Consider the following 17713-nt stretch of genomic DNA (forward strand, 5'->3'; position numbering starts at 1 on the left):
GAACTTCTGGAACTCATCACACTCTTAACACACTCTCATCTTTGCATGTGATCTTTCCTCTTCCTGAAATGTTCTGCTTTCACTCTTTCTCCTAGCTAATTTATATGGTACTTTTAAGATTAAGTTCAAATGTGCCTTCTTACCTCCCTTCGTATGGTTTAGAGGACCTTCCCCAAACTCCCAGGGCATCCAATTCATTTCAGTTAGCACTTTGTATTTTCCCAAAGAGAGAGGACCTCTTAGTTACCTTGGTTCCTTCAGTGGTTAGTATAGTATCTGACATATACTAGATGTTTGCCAATTGTTGCATAAATGGGATGTTGAAGTTGATAGAGAAGGAATCATTGAACCAAGATTTGATGGAGGAAATTGGACCAGTAGTATAGCAACTGCCTGTCTGCAAAGTGAATAAGAAACAAAGCTGTCTCTCTGGAGTGCTGTAAGTACAGGAAAATGAACTGTGTGACCTCTGGGGTCTTCTACTCGCCTTTGGAGTCTGTGAAGTTCTGGGAGAATAATACATACCTCTATGAGTTTGATCTAGCCCTTTCAAATGGATTTATTATTCTTTATTTAAATAATGTATGACTTACCCTCCCAGCTGAATATCAATAGGAAAAACAAATCTGATCTTAGATTTCCTAATGTCTCCAAGTTAGAATGGAATTCAAATTCAATGAGAATAAAACAATTTAGATAAAAATTATTAGGGATTTCTCCCCAGACTTTTAACTGTCACTTGCACCCTCTGTCTTTTTCACGTCTCTTTTGACTTGCCAAATCCTCTTACAGAGATTTTAAATTATCCTTTCTTGACTTGTTTAGTGAAAACATTTGAATTTACAGAGAAAATTTGCTGCATTTATAACCATCTTTTTTTTTGCCTGTCAGATTTTTTTCCTTGTTCTTTTATGACTTCTTTTTTTTCACTAATCTACTCTTGCCAGGGATTTTGACAGCTGAAATATGTGAGTAGCACCATTTTATATCTCAATGTATGGATTTAAATTTAGTCACAGTGGTTCTAGTTGAAGTTTTGATTTGTCAAAATATTTTGGTTTTAAATGAAAGCTACCCACACATGCCTTTTACAAAAACAATTCTTACACAAAAAGATTTACAGTATTCTTCCTTCTTAGCTATTCTGAACAGGCCACCTAGAGCAGCTGAAACCTACCGGCTTTATTTCATTCTCTGTATTGTGGGTTTGATATACACAGAAAAAAATTTCATGCATACCAATACTTAAGACTCAATAAAACGGTTAACTTGCCTCCTGGAAAACATTGTCCACTAACTTTCCTTCCTCCACTTCCTACTCATGCTTCAACATACTGAAGTATGGCTTACAGTTCACCACCTCAAGAAAAGATTATTTTAAATGTTTTTTAACCTTTGTGACATTCCTCAGTATTGTTTCAGAGATAAGGAAAGATAGGTAGTTCAAATACTTTTACAGATAAGAAAAAAGAGAATTTTGGAAAATTGGAACTTGGTCTCTAATCTAAAAAAAAAAAAAGAAGTTTCCATATATAAATCCCTTAGCTATGTCCTACAAAGGTAGTTTGTTGCTCTTTTCCATGGAGTATTATTACCAGAATAGCAGCAAAACCAGAAATTACTAATTCTAATTTGTTATAGAAATAGGGTATTATAAAATATATTTCCTTAGAAATGATTTGTTTCTGGTCTAAACACAGATTTATATATGTAAATTTAACATTTGAAGAGTTAACACATTTTACAAGTTTTGATGTGAATATTAAGAAAAAAGCCTCTGAAAATTAAGCTTAGAACATCATGAATTCTTTGAAGGTAAGTCTGTGTTCTATATTTCTTTATCTATTGTGTCTCCCACACAGCCAGGCACATGATAGTGTTTAAAAAGCACTTTAAATTGAATTTTAAGTAGATAATTACAGTAAATGATTGCATAATCAACAAAAGGCAGATTTTAATTCCTTACTTCAAAATCTACCTGTTGGCCTTTATAATCGTTGGTCCAGGGGTAGATTTTATGTAAGAGAGTAAAGTCACTTTAGATATCATATCTACCACAAGAGTTTCCTCAGTTAAGCCACAAGGGGAATTTTCTCTACAGAGATGAAACTAGCTTCCCTGTGGTCTGGTATTTAGTACATTAGAGAGAGACATCACAGGAATGCTTTGTGCTGGACGGAGATACATGGGTCATACCTTTTATCATTCCTTTTCAAATAGCTTTATTTATTTATTTTTTAAATATAATTATTGTCAAATTGGCTTCCATACAACACCCAGTGCTCATCCCAACAAGTGCCCTCCTCAATGTCCATCACCCTCAAAATCCATTGTTATGAAGCCATCCTCTTAGCAAATGGAATCAACATTTATTTAGTTGCTTATGCCAGAAATATGGAAAACATCCATATCTCTTTCTACTTCACTCACCATATCGAATTAATTAATCCAGTCCTGTTAAATCTGCTATATTTTTTTTGGAATTAAACTTCTCACCATCTCCACAATTACCACTGAGGTACGAGCTATTATCATCGATCACCTGGAATACTCCAATAGCTTCCCCAAAGGCTTCTTCATGTTCTGTCCCCTGTTCCTGCAAAATGTTGCCATACCGCACCAAGAATAATAAGTTAAATCATCTCTTTCCCCTCATCCTCTTGGAAATCACTCCTTACAATAGGAAATAGTACCCCCAAATTTACCTTTACCTTTAATGAAATTCACTGATATCTGTAAAACAAAACAGGAGAGCTGTCAGATGCAATAAAGGTAAAACAAAGGTGTAAGAATCCACCATGAAATGAAACGTGTGGCTACTTACCCTGGACAAATTTCATTGGGTATTGTCTAAAATATCTCACTAGTCTAAAATAGATGATAAACCCTTAAATTCAAAACCAAATTTGCTTGGAAGCTGATATTGCCTGTTTGCTCTTACAAATATACTCTACACCTTTTCCAATCTGCTCTCTCCTTCAGTCAGACTTTGATGGACTGAATTAATCAGGTGCCTTTGCCTTCAGTTTCCCCATTGGGTATGGCCAATGGGAAACATTTCAGGATATGTTAGGGTGGCAAGAAATTATAGATGGGGTATTTATTCTGCTGGTTCTCTCCATACTGAGCCACAATTTTGTAGTGCTTTCTTCCTTTTCCAAAACACATAGTTCTTGTTGGGAAGCCAGCTTTTACACCTACAGTTTCTATCTATCTATCTATCTATCTGTCTATCATCTATCTATCTATCTATCTATCTATCATCCATCCATCCATCCATCTCTATTTCTGTGTGTGTGTGTGTGTGTGTGTGTGTGTGTGTGTGTGTGTCTTTCCACATTGGCTTCATTTCATATACCCTCCTGCCTTCGGAAATCCTGGCTCCCTGTTACTGTTAGCCATGTAGTACTTTATCATCTCTTAGTGGTTTCTCTTAATTATGACAATATCCTTGTAAATAAACTCTTTATTGAATTCTCCTGAATAATTGCGTTTAAATGGGCCACTTTATTCTTAATTGGGATAGTGACTGATGTATATTGTTTAGAACAATATGAAAAGAGTAAATGGAACTGAGGGCTGGACTTTCTCCAGAATAAATTTGGTACCACGGAATGTGAACACACAGACATGCCATCTTTATAGAAAGAAATCTGTGGGTGAGTCTAAAGAGAGTCTGATTTCTAGTCATTTTTGGAAGCTGAAAAGCCAATAGAATATGTAAGAATGGGAGGGCAAATAAAGGCTAAACAACTTACATACAAATTAATCACTGCCAATTCTAATATTGCCCAGGAACCACCCTACATAGGCTTGGTGCAAATAGCTGACTCAAATGTGATTTTTCACCTCAATCAAGACTGTATTATAATAATTTTTCAAAGGATACAGACAGAATCATTTAAAAATATTTTTAGAAAAAAAGAACAGAAAAAAGCAAATGGCAGGCCAAAAACACAGTAACTGGAAAAAATATTGCCACCAAGCAGATAAAAATCTTGGCCAGGCCTATTGCCATGAATTCAAAATAACCAAGTGAACTAATCAAAGAGTTCAAAGAAAAATTACAAGAACTCAGAAAAGAAAAATGCAGTGAGACAACAGAGCAAGATGAAACATAATCTTTCAGAGCTCATAAAAGAAATAAGAAAGAATCACAAAAAATGAAATCCATCAGAAAAGCAACAAAAAGGAGACGACACTGTTAAAACACAGTATATGATACGAAGGAGAAGTTTAGGGAAATAATTAAAATGAATTGGAAATGATAGGAATGATAATGGGGAAAGAAAGAGAAGGAAGCACATAACACTGATTCCCTCAGTGCTATGTAAAATACAGAATGTAAAATATATTATTTAAACAGTGAATCAAATGAAGAGGATAAGTTTATTTAAAAGAGGTTAAATATATATAACATGACCCATGGAAATCATTTCATACTGAGTAGGGGATAAAAAGAAGGAAATCTAATTTTGTTACTGCTCTGAGAAATAAAACGATACATATCATCACATCATGAACTCAGTACTACAAATTACAAAAAGAGAGGAGTTTCAAAGAGACAAATACACGTAAAATAAAATATTCTGTTTTCCATACTTTCACTTGACTTAAAAGATAACTGTTTAAAGGAATAATGGCAAGAATGTATTGGTGCTTATGAATGACAGCAATGTCGTAAAGGATGGGAGAAGGATTTGGGAATACCCTATTGTAATGCAAGTTACCCGAACTTGGAGGAGGATTCAGATTAACTGCAACTGTATTTTGCAAACTCTAAGGCAAGAGGTAAAACAGAAAATGTATAATGGAAGTGTAATTAAGATGCTAAGAAAGGAGATAAAATGGAATCACATAAAATGCTCGATTAAAACAGAAGGCAAAGAGAAAGCAAATGAAACCAATAATAAAGAGTACTAACAAATAATAAATAAATAATGAATAAATAAGTAAAGTAAAAGGTTGTTAAACTAAAGGTTTATCACAGGATGCCATTAAAATTCTGAAAAAAAGCCAACCGCAGAACAAGAGAAATTTATAGCACATAGACACACATTCACCTATATTCACCAAAGGTCTCAAATCCAGAATATATAAACCGCTCCTATAAACCAGTTAAGAAAATAAAGGAAGATGACCCAATAACAAATAAAAAGTGGATAAAAGACTTGAAGTAGTAGGATGAAGTACAAGGATCCTTCCTTGTAGTAAAGGATGTCCAGACGACCAAGAAACACGAAAAGCAGTTCAGCTTGAATAGTTATCATAGAAATGCAAATTTTAATCATACTGAAATATCACCACATATCTACTAGAAGAGTCAAAATAGAAAAAACAAAAGCCAATGAGGGCATGGAGCAAATGAAACTCATTTATTGCTGGCAGTAGTGTGCATTGGTAAAACAACTTCAAAAAACTGGCGGTATGTACCAAAGCTAAGCATATATGCACACTCTCTAACTCAGCAGTTCCCCTTGCAGATAAATGCTCAACATCAGTAAACATGTATATTCACCAACAGACACGGACCAGGGTATTCATAGCAGCATTATTCAGAAAAGCCAAGAACCAGCAACAATGCAAATGCCCAACAATAGTAGAATGGATAAAAAATGGATAAAAAAGGAATGGCATATTTGCACAATGGACTGTGATTCAACAATGGGAATAATCTCCAACTACCCACAGCAACATAGATGAATATTAGAAACATATTTTTGAAGCAAAGAAGCAAGTCATAAAAGAGTACATGTCTATGATATTATTTATAGTAAGTCAAAAGCAGTCACAAATAATCTATGGTGTTAGGAGCACGATCATAGTTCCCCTTATGAGGAGGTAGAGACTGGAAGAGACTTCTAAGGAGCTGGTTATGTTCTTTCTCTTGGTCTGGATGATGATTACATGGATATGTTTACTTTGTGACAATTTGTCAGACTGTATATTTATGATATGTGCACTTTTCTGTGTATATTTTATACTTCAAAAGCAAAGTTCACTAAAGCAAACTTTTGGAACAAGATAAAGTAAACTTTGTATAGAAAAACTAACATCAAGAACTAGCTGATTTTTTTTTAAGTTCCACAATACATACAAATATTGAATCATCATGCTGTATACCTGAAACTAATATAATAAGTCAATTATATCTCAATTAAAAAAAGAATTAGGTGGGAGATTATGAAAGTTGAAGAATAATGAGAAGGGACCAAGCATTTATTAAATCATCTTTCAAAGTTATAATAATTAAAAGCATGATAGTATAAACTGGTCATGTCTGTTTTTCCTTCTGGATCCATTTTCTGCTTTTTTCTATCTCACTCTGTGCCCCTAGGTGATTGATACTCTGTAGATTTATCATCAGACAGGCTTCCGGTTGGGTTCAATGACGGTTGGCATTAGTGGGAGACTTGAAGAACAGAGGAGCAAGAAGCCAATTATTCCCTTGGCTCAACTCCTTCAGTGCAGGGGGTCTGTAGTTTTGGAAGCAGTTGTATTCTTTGACCATAGCTCCTTTTGGTCCAGCCATTTATTTCCATGGAGGAAGGCCTCTCTGGATTATGGAAACAGTGTTCCCTCTCTTTTCTCTTTAGGTTTATGGGCATAAAAGGCTTCTCAATGTTTCTACTTGCTGAGGGCTTTTCCATCCCTTGTGGTTTCCCTTAAATTTGTCCACCCCTCGGTAAACAGACCCTTTGTAATATCTTCAAATAACCTTTCGAGTGTATCATCTATTTCCTATAGGAGCCCAAACTGATACACACTATTGATATGAATAGAAATATAGCTCTCATGAATAAATAGATTATTAGAATAAAGAAGTCCAGAAGCTTATAGAAATTTAGTATATGATACATGTAGCAAGCATATTAGTTGGGAAATAGGAATTATTTAATACGTGGTATTGGGGTATCTAGATACACTTCTAGAAGTGCTAGATACCTCCCTCTCTCCTAAATATCCAAATGGATAAAAGATTCAAGTATTGAAAAACATGAAACCATTAAATAATATAATAGAACATGGGTTTTCATGAGTAGTAATCTCAGATACACAAAGTATTTTCAGTGTACAAAAAACCCTTATCATCTATGAATTTGAAAACTTATAAATAAAATACTCCTTCTTAACAGAGAAATAAATAAAACTGTGCCAAATAAATAAAACTGTGTTCCACTCAAAAGTGAAACAACAAAAATCAAAACAGGAAAAATAACTGATATGTAAACAACAGACAAAGGCCTAATTTCTTCTAATTTGACAAGTAAAGCTTCTGCAAGTTAATTTTTTTAAATGACAAAATGACACAAAATTGACCATCAAAAAGGAAAATATTCATATAGATACTTTAATGAACAGGTAAAGTCTCTTTCTCTACCCCTTAACCTGGTTCTGACCATGCACTGGTTTGACTGATGAGATTCTAGCAAACATGATGCATGCAGAGGCTTAGACCATGCTTACACACTGAAACTTTCTCTCCCCCCCACCTTTTTTATTAAGTTTATTTATTTTGAAAGAGAGAGAGAGAGAGAGAGAGAGAGAGAGAGAGAATGGGGGAGGGGCAGAAAGAAAGAGAGAGAGAGAATCCCAAGCAGGCTCCCTGCTGACAGCACAGAACCTGACATGGGGCTCAGTCTCACAAAGCATGAGATCATGACCTGAGCCATAATCAAGAGCTGGCTGCTTAACTGACTGAGCCATCCAGGTCCCCCTGGAGAGTTTTCTTTTTTGATGCTGTTAGAATCCAGTCACTATGTGAAAGATACACTAGCCTGAAAGCTACTAGAGAATCATGACTCCTTCCCATCCATGGACCCACCAAATTCTAACATGTGAGCGAGGTCATTTAGGACCAAATAGCCACCAGCTGACTGTGATCTCATGGAGAAACCCAGGCAAAACCAGCAAAACTGCCCAGCTGAGCCTATTTCAACCGTCAACCTAGAGTATCTTGAGCTAATAAATGACTTGTTTTATCTATTGATTTGGAGGATAGCTTATTACACAGCAAATGTTAACTGATACAAACAGAAAACTGTCAAAGAGAGAAACTTGTCAATGTCTATGAAGAATTAAAATGCACATTCACATTAATCCAACAATACCATTCATGGGAACTTCTTGTATTAGACATACTCACACAAGTGTGGGCTGCACCCATGCATGTACAAGGATACCATTAACAGTGTTTGCAATAGTAAAATATTGAAAATAAATTGTAAGTTCATCAATAGAGGAATAATTAAACATAATATGCTTGTTAATATCATGGTATTGTTTAATTTATTTATTTATTTTGAGAGAGAGAGAGAGAGTACAAAGAGGAGGGCCAGAAAGAGAGGGAGAGAGCGAATCCCAAGCAGACTCCACACTGACAGCATGGACCCCAATGCAGGGATTGAACTCACAAACTGTGGGATCATGACCTGAGTTGCCACCAAGAGTTGAATGCTTAACCAGTTGAGCCATTCAGGCACCCTGATACAATGGTATTTTATGAAATTAGTGAAAATAGTGGGGCATCTCTCAGTGTACAGATATGGAATAATGTTTGAAATAGGTTCTTAAATGAAAAATGCAAAAAGTAGGACAGTATGCCTTAACTGGTGTTTTGAAAGAGTGTACTGTTGTGTATGTGTGTACCTTTGAATAGCTTCATAAAAGTAAGTTCTCTGGAGAAGAGAAGTGACTATTCTGGGGACAGTTGTGGGAGGAGGACATGCTTTTTTATCCTACGTTCTGTTTACATTAGAATTCTGCACCATATGATTAATTACTTATCCTGAAAGTAATTTTTAAAATTAAAAAAAAATCATGATATTGTGTTTGAAATAACATCTTCCCATTGTTCATGAGGTAGAATCTAAAATTCTTTGTTGTCTGGTTTGATCTTCCTCTCCACTGGTTTGATGAGGCTGACAACAATCCTCTTATTTACTGAAAACCTTTGCTAGACCAGAAGAGTTATCTAACTCTTCCTTCTAAGGCAGCCTTCTATATCAGGAAGACCCATGGACCCAGGTTATAGAAAGCAGACCTATCTACTGCCTGACTTGACTGGTGAGAAAAATCAGTCTTCTCACAACCTTAAGGAAAAGACCAAAAGTGTGGCAGGGAGAGAATGTCTGTATATGCTGATCATTTTATTGTCATCAACTAAGAGTGGCCTCAGTGGATAATTGATCCTGTCCCCTAATCACTGTCAGAAAGTATAGCTTAATAACATCTACTCGAAATCTTTAATAATCACTTGACCGACCTCCAAAGCTTTCTTGGCTTATAGTTAAAACTTTGTATTGTAGATCAATTCACTTAGTTCTTACAGGTATATTTTTATAACTAGTTTATCTTGGAGATTTGCCACAAAGTGTCTTTGATTAATATTAGGCATTCTATTGTTATCTTACTGATAGGTTATGGCTACCATGAACAATTGGGAGTACCTGCTATGACTTATTTTTTTTTAAGAATAATATTATTATGACCATTTTCTCTAGTTCTCAATAGAAATTTGGAAACTTGAGTGACCATTTATTCATTTGTTGGAATAGACCTGACACTAAAAATGCTTTGGAATCATATGGCTTATAACATATGCTACCCAAATTCAGACAGCAATTAGAAGTGAGGGATAGCTCTGACCTTAACTGAATTTCTGATTTCCAGGGTTTTCCAGGGAAGATATTTTCAAATTATGTGTTCAATTTCTTAAAATTGTTTGAAAAGAGAGCTCAAAGATTTCAATTACCCATTTTTCTAGATACTCTAAATCATACAACCTTTACCCCATTGCCTTTAGAATAAATCCACATGTTTTACCATAAGTTCGTATGCCTACTTCTCATTTCATCTCAACTCCTGTGCCTCTTCATTCACTGTGGTTCAGTTGCACCAGCTTCCTTGTTATTTCTCCAACTCACCAAGATTATTTCTTTTCCTGGGACCTTGCAATCAGTGGTCTCTTTGCCTGTAGTATCTTTCCTCCTAATCTTGTCAAGACTAGTTCCTTGTTGTTATTTAAATATGCCTCAATTATCATCTTTCAGAGAGGCCCTTCACGTCTTCCTACTCTCCATTAAGTAATTCTGTTGATCACTATTTGAAATGAGTTTAGTGATTTGTTCATTAATGTCCCATTTTCCAAACAGTATGTCAACTGAGACTTTTATCTGCCTCGCTCACCAGTCTATCTCCAGTGTCTAGAACAGTGTCCACATTGCAAGTGCTCAATAAATACTTTAAGTATTTCATGAATAAAGAAATAAAACTAGATTACCAGAGTAGTGACCTACATTGAGGGACAACCAGTCATAAAATCTACCTTTTATATCATACAAACAATTTTAAGGATTCACTCCACCGTATCTCATATATTTATCTCACATATTTATACACAAAAGGAGCCAGCAACTTGTTTGCTTTGATCTGGGATCACATATCTCTTTTACCCTATCTTGTTTCTATCCCTGCTGCGAGGAAACACAGGATTAAATCTGAGACCCATCTGTAAAAGCCAGATGAGAAATTAATGGTGCACATTTGGAGCCCTGAACTCACCCTTAGAGTCAGTGCATAATATCAATGTTATCCTTTTATTTTATTTTATTTTATTTTATTTTATTTTATTTTATTTTATTATTAGGTGGTACTATATACACTTCTGTAAGTTGTCTCAAATGTTGTTTGGAATGAGACAAGTTGAAACTATATATATATATATATATATATATATATATATATATATATATGTGTGTGTGTATGTGTGTGTGTGTGTGTGTGTGTGTGTATACATACACACACACACACACATATATAAAATATGTATATCCATTCAATGCCTGTAGGCAGCCTAGCTCAGGATCCTTCACCTGCAAATCCTTCAAGTGCCTACTTCCTTCAACTGAGGTGGTTCTTAAAGTCCATTGGTTACACATTTTTTCTAGTTGGTACATAATATAGCCCCCATAAGATTTTAAGTCTTCATGAATTTATATGTGTTTTCCACAACACCTGGAATAGTGCCTGCCACAAAAGGGGTATGTAATAGATCTTTACTAAATTAATAAATGAACAATGGCTTAATATGTCATATGGCTAAATGAGGGGATAAAATTGTTTTTAAAACCTCAAAAAATGAACAAAATTAACTTAATCATCTTAATATTCTGAAACCATACTTATCAAAGCAACAAAAAAATTAGAAAATTTTGTTTCTAATAGGTTTCCTACCAGAAGAAAGAAAGCATTGATGATGTTCAACTACATAAATATTAAGAGAGAGCCTATGCCATGCTTTCAGGATACAAAATTTTACTAGATACAGATTCGTCAACTATGCAGTGCTTTGTATTGATTCTAAAGTGCTTTTTGGATGAACTTTGAAAGCCATTTGCTGAGTGTGGGATTTTGTAGGCTTGGGGTTGTCAATAAATGTGTTTTGCTGTAATTAATAACTATATGTTCTTGCACCTGTGGGGAAGATGAAGTATCTTTCTAATTTCACATTCAGCAATAAACACAAGCAACTGTCTGCATGATTCCTCTTTTGATTCCAGCTGCCAACAGCTTGGAATGCTTTGAGTCCAGCTAACTCTACATTCCCTCATTAGCTGGTGTCCCCATTTATTTTTCTGACTAAATGGGTAGAGAAGTCATTTTGTTTAGCTCATTCGAATCTGTTGAGAAAGATACCAGCAAATCAACACCTGTCACTTTTCAGTAAATCCTAAGAGGAACTGGGGCTTTGTAGCCGATTTGCCTTGGCAGGAAATAAAATGCTCGAGGATTGCAGTAAATGACTGGATTCTATGAAACTGCCATCTCTTCTCTCAACGTAGGGAATGAGCATCAGTCTATTATGGACGTAATTAATCCAAATCACTTATAAAACAATAAAATTTAATTATGGATTCTTAAAAACTGAGAACCCACCAATTATTGTTAATAGGCTTTTTCTTGATTGTAGCTAGTGAGTTAAATTTATTGGGGCTATTTTTCCAACAGTTAACTTTTTAAAAGTATTTTATTTTTAGTTAAGTAGCTTTGGTATAACATTGCTTTACAGTAGTATATGAAATACATCCATCGATCTCAATGTAGTTCCTATAGTTTGGAAAACAATTAGTTAAGAACTAAATTCCTGAATGTGTCTCTGTATAATTGACATTCTCTGCACCTTAGAGAGACCTTCTATCTTTATTATCTGTTGAGAAAAGTATTTCCCTCTCATCTCTGAACAGCTGGATATCTGTCTTTACATTGATTTTTAGGTACCTCTGTGCCTTAGAGCACAAACATGGCAAAACATTTCAAAATTCATTCTTATTTTGTCAGATCCTATCGTAGGTCAACTGTTGCTTGCTAGTGAGACTGGCTTCCCTTGAAATTGCATTAAAGGACATCATGGATTTAATGACCCTTCTGTCCAAAGAGTTAAGCTATCCCTAGAACACAGCGGTCTATTCTTAAAAAGTAATTGTAAGAACAAATATTTATTGAATTTTTGCTTACCTTTCTACAGCAGTCTGCATGGATTGTCGCATTTACTGCACTACAACTCTATATACTATACACTATTACTTCCTCCCCTTTATCAATGAGAAAACCGAAGCACAAGGAGTTAGATGGCTTGCCCAAAGTCATGCAGCAAGTCAGTGGTGGAGACAGACTTCGAATCCCAAAAATCTAGATTTTAATCATTATGCACACGAGTACTCTCACCTGACTAGAGGACAGAAGGCTGTGTACCCATGTATGCTCTCCTTTCTTTAAAGCCAATCTTGTGCTTATTGTTGCAAAGCACTGTGATCAATACCATAAATCCTATATATGTGTGTATAGTACATATAGGTGCCTCTTTGGCAGATCACATCCATAGTAATAGTTCTTGCCAAACAGAGGTTGTCTGCTCCTAGTTCTAGCCACGCAGCTGTTTCAGAACTTCCTGCCTGTCTTTTCTAAACCTCATCCAAATAGATCTTTCTGGCAAAGATTCTCTGTTTTCCTTTTGAGTCAGTCAAAATTACTATTATTACAGACCTTGACCCCAGGTGACTTTAAAGTACCACCTAGCCTTCAAGAGCAAAATATTATTTTGCACTGTGAGAGACCTGCGTATGTCTTCGAATAAGAAAGTGTTGTTCGTACACTGCTGATGAGACTTGCACTGTGAATGGTGTTTACAACTGTGATGGTAACTATGCACATAAATCTTCAGGCTCTTAGATCAATTGAAAATATTTGCAAATTATCTAATTTGAATTAGGGGTACATGCTTAATTAAATATGGCTGTAAATTCTTTGCTACTCCTTTGGTGGAGAATGGAATTTAGTTCCACATCCTGGAATCTGAGCTGGTCTTAGCAATGTATTTGACCAATTTCAATGCAGTGGAAGTGACATTCAGGGAATTCCAAAGATAGGTCATACAAAGAGTTGCAGCTTCTACATAGGTCTTTCAAAACCCTTACTCTGGGGGAAGCCATCTGCCATGTAACAAGTTCAACTGCCCTGAAATCACCACACTGGAGACATCAAATGTAGGCACTCTGATCAGCAGTCTCTGCTAGGTCTATGCTTCCAGTCATCCTTCTCAAGGCACTATACACGTGAGTGAAGCCATCTTGGACCTTCGAAACCCACCCAACTACTAGCTAGGTATGCAAAATGACCTCATCAATGCCACAAAAGCAAAAGAATAATACAGCCAAGTTTGGTCCAAATTTCTAACCTGGATAATTATGAGATACAATAAAATAGCATTTAAAGCCACTGTGTTTAAGGTGGTTTGTTATTCAGCAATGGATAACCACAAGAGTATGATATATGGCTCTGCCACAAAGGAATCAAGCCTGACAGTCTGATGCTATCATTGCATAATCCTGAAACCCCCAGCCTAAAGAATTCATTTCGCATTTATAAGCAGATTTCACTTCCATATTGGTATCCAGCTAAACTAAGCAACGACCTCTGACTCTCCCCTGTAACTGGCTCCTCAGAGTACACTCCCAATATATTCAGGAATGAGTCCATGCAAGTTGGCTGCTCTCCTGTCAGACTTCTTTATCCTCTGGATCTACTGAAGGGCACCAGCTCCCACAGAGTTGACTTTATCTCGTGGTATGAACATGTTCACAAGGGCTCAAAAATCATTTCATGTGACCAAATAGGTATTCAGGCAACATCCAATTCTTCCACCTGGTTTTTCATCCCTCCTGTCCTCCTGTCTTAACTCCTTTGATCTCCCCTCCGCTTGTTTATTCTCTCCCCTGCAGCTCCGTCTCCTACTCAGACCTACTGCTCCTCTATACTTCTTCCCTTCACTTGTATGTGACCTTGAGCAGTCACTTTACCTCTCTTCACAACTGTAAATTAGGAATGCCATGAGCATTATAATAAGATAACATTATTTAAGTGCTAGCATAGCACAGGATAAGGGGTAAGTGCTCAAAATGCATTCACCATTAGTGTATATTACTATTATCCTCCAGCCTAAACCAGTAGTGGCCCTGCCAGTCAATTCATGCCAATAAACATTTAATTACCAACTACAACATGCCATCGCTCCTTCCCATGAAAGTCTACGTTCATCTGGGATCATTCAGGACTATCTCTACCATAATCAAAATTTTCAAGTCAAAGTAACCACAGAAAGTCATAGCACTGTCATAGTGTGAAGAGGCATAATGTCCAGCCCCATCTTACGGAGAAATTGTCTGCCAAACTATCACTGATGCCATTCAAAATCCAAATGTGTGCAGTTAAATTACTCTTTATAATTGTAAGATTTTATTCAATAAAATTATATTATTTCTGATGGATAAATCAAAGTTATTTTAAATTGGGTTAATCTGATCTTGCAGAATATTAAAACTTTTTATGTTAGTCCATGTAGGACAATATGGTACTGAAATATGTTTTCTTATATAACAACCAAGAAATATAACAATTGGCAATTTTATCTTCCTAGAATACATTTTTATTCAGGGATTCCTAAACATTTTAACATTACGTGAATTTCACTCTTACATTGCAAAGAGGTCAGTAATAACTATTAGAATGTCTCTTTTTAGGGAACTTTTCTTTTCCCTGATATATAATAGATATTTAATAAGATATGAACTTACTCATGACTGATCTCTTTCCAATCTTTATTTTTTATTTTATATATATATATGTATATATATGTATATATATATACATATACATATATATACATATATATATAGTGCGACACTCAACTGACTGAGCCACCCAGGAACCTCCCCCCTTTACCAATCTTTAAAACTGAATATACAACTCCCTAGTAGACATGTCCATTTGGACGTTCCATTACAATAACAACAATAATAATGGCTAACACTTACCATCGCACTTGCTCTGTACCCAGCACTTTTGAAGTACCTAATTTATATTTTCTCAAATCTACCCCACAATAACCCTATGGGTAAATATCATTTTTCCCATTTTACTGAGGAAACCGAGGTATGGAAAATTTAAATAACCGGCTCAAAATCACATAGCTATTCAGTGTCAGAGCCTGGATTCAAACCCAAAAAGACTCACTCCAGAGTCTGGCTTTTAGCCACTAACTGTATACCATTTCAATTCTGTTTCTCACAGACAGTTGAAACTCAAATGCCTAAAACAGAAGTTAATATTTTCAACTGTAAATGTGCTCTAACTCATGGGCTTGCTAGCACCAAAAACATCACATGACCTCTCACCTCTTTGCCTTGGCAAGAACATGGAGCTCTGAATGTGAGTACCCTTCTCACTCATCTAAGCACATCATGACAGTTTTTCCTTCCAAACACATTATTCCTCAAATTGGCTTCTCTTTCTTACTCTAGTCCAAGTGATATTTCCTCTCTTTCTCTCTCTCCCTCCCTCTCTCCTTCCTTCCCTCTCTCTCCCTCCTTCTCTTCCTACCTTGCCATCTCCCACCTCTCTCAGATCACCACAATAGCCTGCCTCCAATCCTGGTCCATTAAATCCATTCTTTATTGTGCAGTCGACATGAGTTTTCCAATAATGCAAAAGTAAGTATGTCACCTTCTAACTTAAAACACTCCCACAGTTTCCTATTATCCTCAGTTAAGTGTTCAAATTCCTTAACGTGGTTTACAGGGTTCCTATGGTTTAGTCTGTGCTATTTCCCTAGACTCACCATCAACCCTAGACTCACAGCTCAAGTCAGACACAGCTTCCTTCAATTCTCCAAACACAGTATGTTTTCCTTGCCTCAGGGTCTTCATGCACATTGTTTCCACTGAGCGTATGCACTGTAGAATGCACCACACTTCTTCACCTAGAAAATTCTTACTTATCCCTCTGGTTTCAGATTAAATGTTACTTCCTTGCAGAAGCCTTCCCTTCCCCAGGCATGTGTTCATATGGCCCCTAAATTTCTCTTACTACAGCATTAATCAGGCTCTCTTACAATAGGTTTTTCAAAACTCTCTGCATTTATCACTAAACCATAAACTTCACAAGTCCAAAACTTTCTTATTTTATTTAACATAGCTACTAAAAAATATTTGTGATGCAAATATATTATGTACAAGCAAATATATAGTCCTAAATTAAATCATCTGTTTTCTACCAAAAAAAAAATAGATTTGCATGAATATTCTGTATGAAATATTCTATAATAGGAAATTAAAAAGAAGTAAAAGGAATGGTAAGTGACCATGAACAAAATACCATGGAGAAAGAATAAATGAAGGCACAGATAAAATAGAACTTCTGGAACTCAATAAATAAATGTTTATTTATTATCATGGGCATGTAGATAGATACAAACTTTCATAAGATTACTGACATAATAAGATTGAAGATAATTATATTGATATGTGATAGTTTTGAAGAGAAAGTAAATTGAAGATTTGGGAAATTGATCAGTGTTTCGTTTACAAACTGTTCCAGACTCCTGAATCCATGAAAAGCATAGTTAAGACTAGAGGCCAACGGATACTGGACAAGGTCCCTGCAGCCAGGAAAGGAAGTAGAAACCCCTAACTAAATTAAGAGAAGACAGGACCACAACCATTTTGATCAAAAATCTTACCATAATTATTTTGTAGGATCAAAATATTGTGGATTCAATAATTTTGAACATCTACTATCATTCAGATTATAGAAATTTAAGTCAGTAAGACAATGTCTCTACTTTCTGTAGACTCTACCTTCCGTAGAACCAGAGACACATGATTCACCCTCAGCTCTATGTTGAGGTTAAAGAAAATGGATGCTGAGATGATCTGGAATTACTTATAGTAGAGTAACTTCAGTGGATCAAAGAAAACCATCACTGATTAAAGCCAACCCTTTCATACGGATATTAGTACATATGGACCTTTAGTTACTGTATGTAACCAAAAACTTGTGTGGCTTATGTCCTTTGAGAATATCTGTTTAAAACCAGCCTTCCAAGGAGATTAGCATGGCAAACCTCAAAGAGAGTAAGCCAGAGACCATTCCCTGATGGCTCAGTCTACAAAGTACCATCTGTTGGCATTCAAAAGTCCTTGGGAAATTCAGATCCACAAATTTCCATAGAACCAGGCACCAGAATTAGCACGTTACTTCGGAAGCAAACAGGACCTCACACAGTACACCAAGGCAGCTAATGATGCATTTAGGTGATTTTTTTTGTACTGGAGGCCTCCAGTGTTGGAGAGGGTCAATTCAGTATTGCTTTGTTTTA

The sequence above is a fragment of the Panthera onca genome, chromosome C1 (assembly GCF_046562875.1).
Source record: "Panthera onca isolate mPanOnc1 chromosome C1, mPanOnc1 haplotype 2, whole genome shotgun sequence".
In the NCBI taxonomy this organism is placed as follows: Eukaryota; Metazoa; Chordata; class Mammalia; order Carnivora; family Felidae; genus Panthera; species Panthera onca.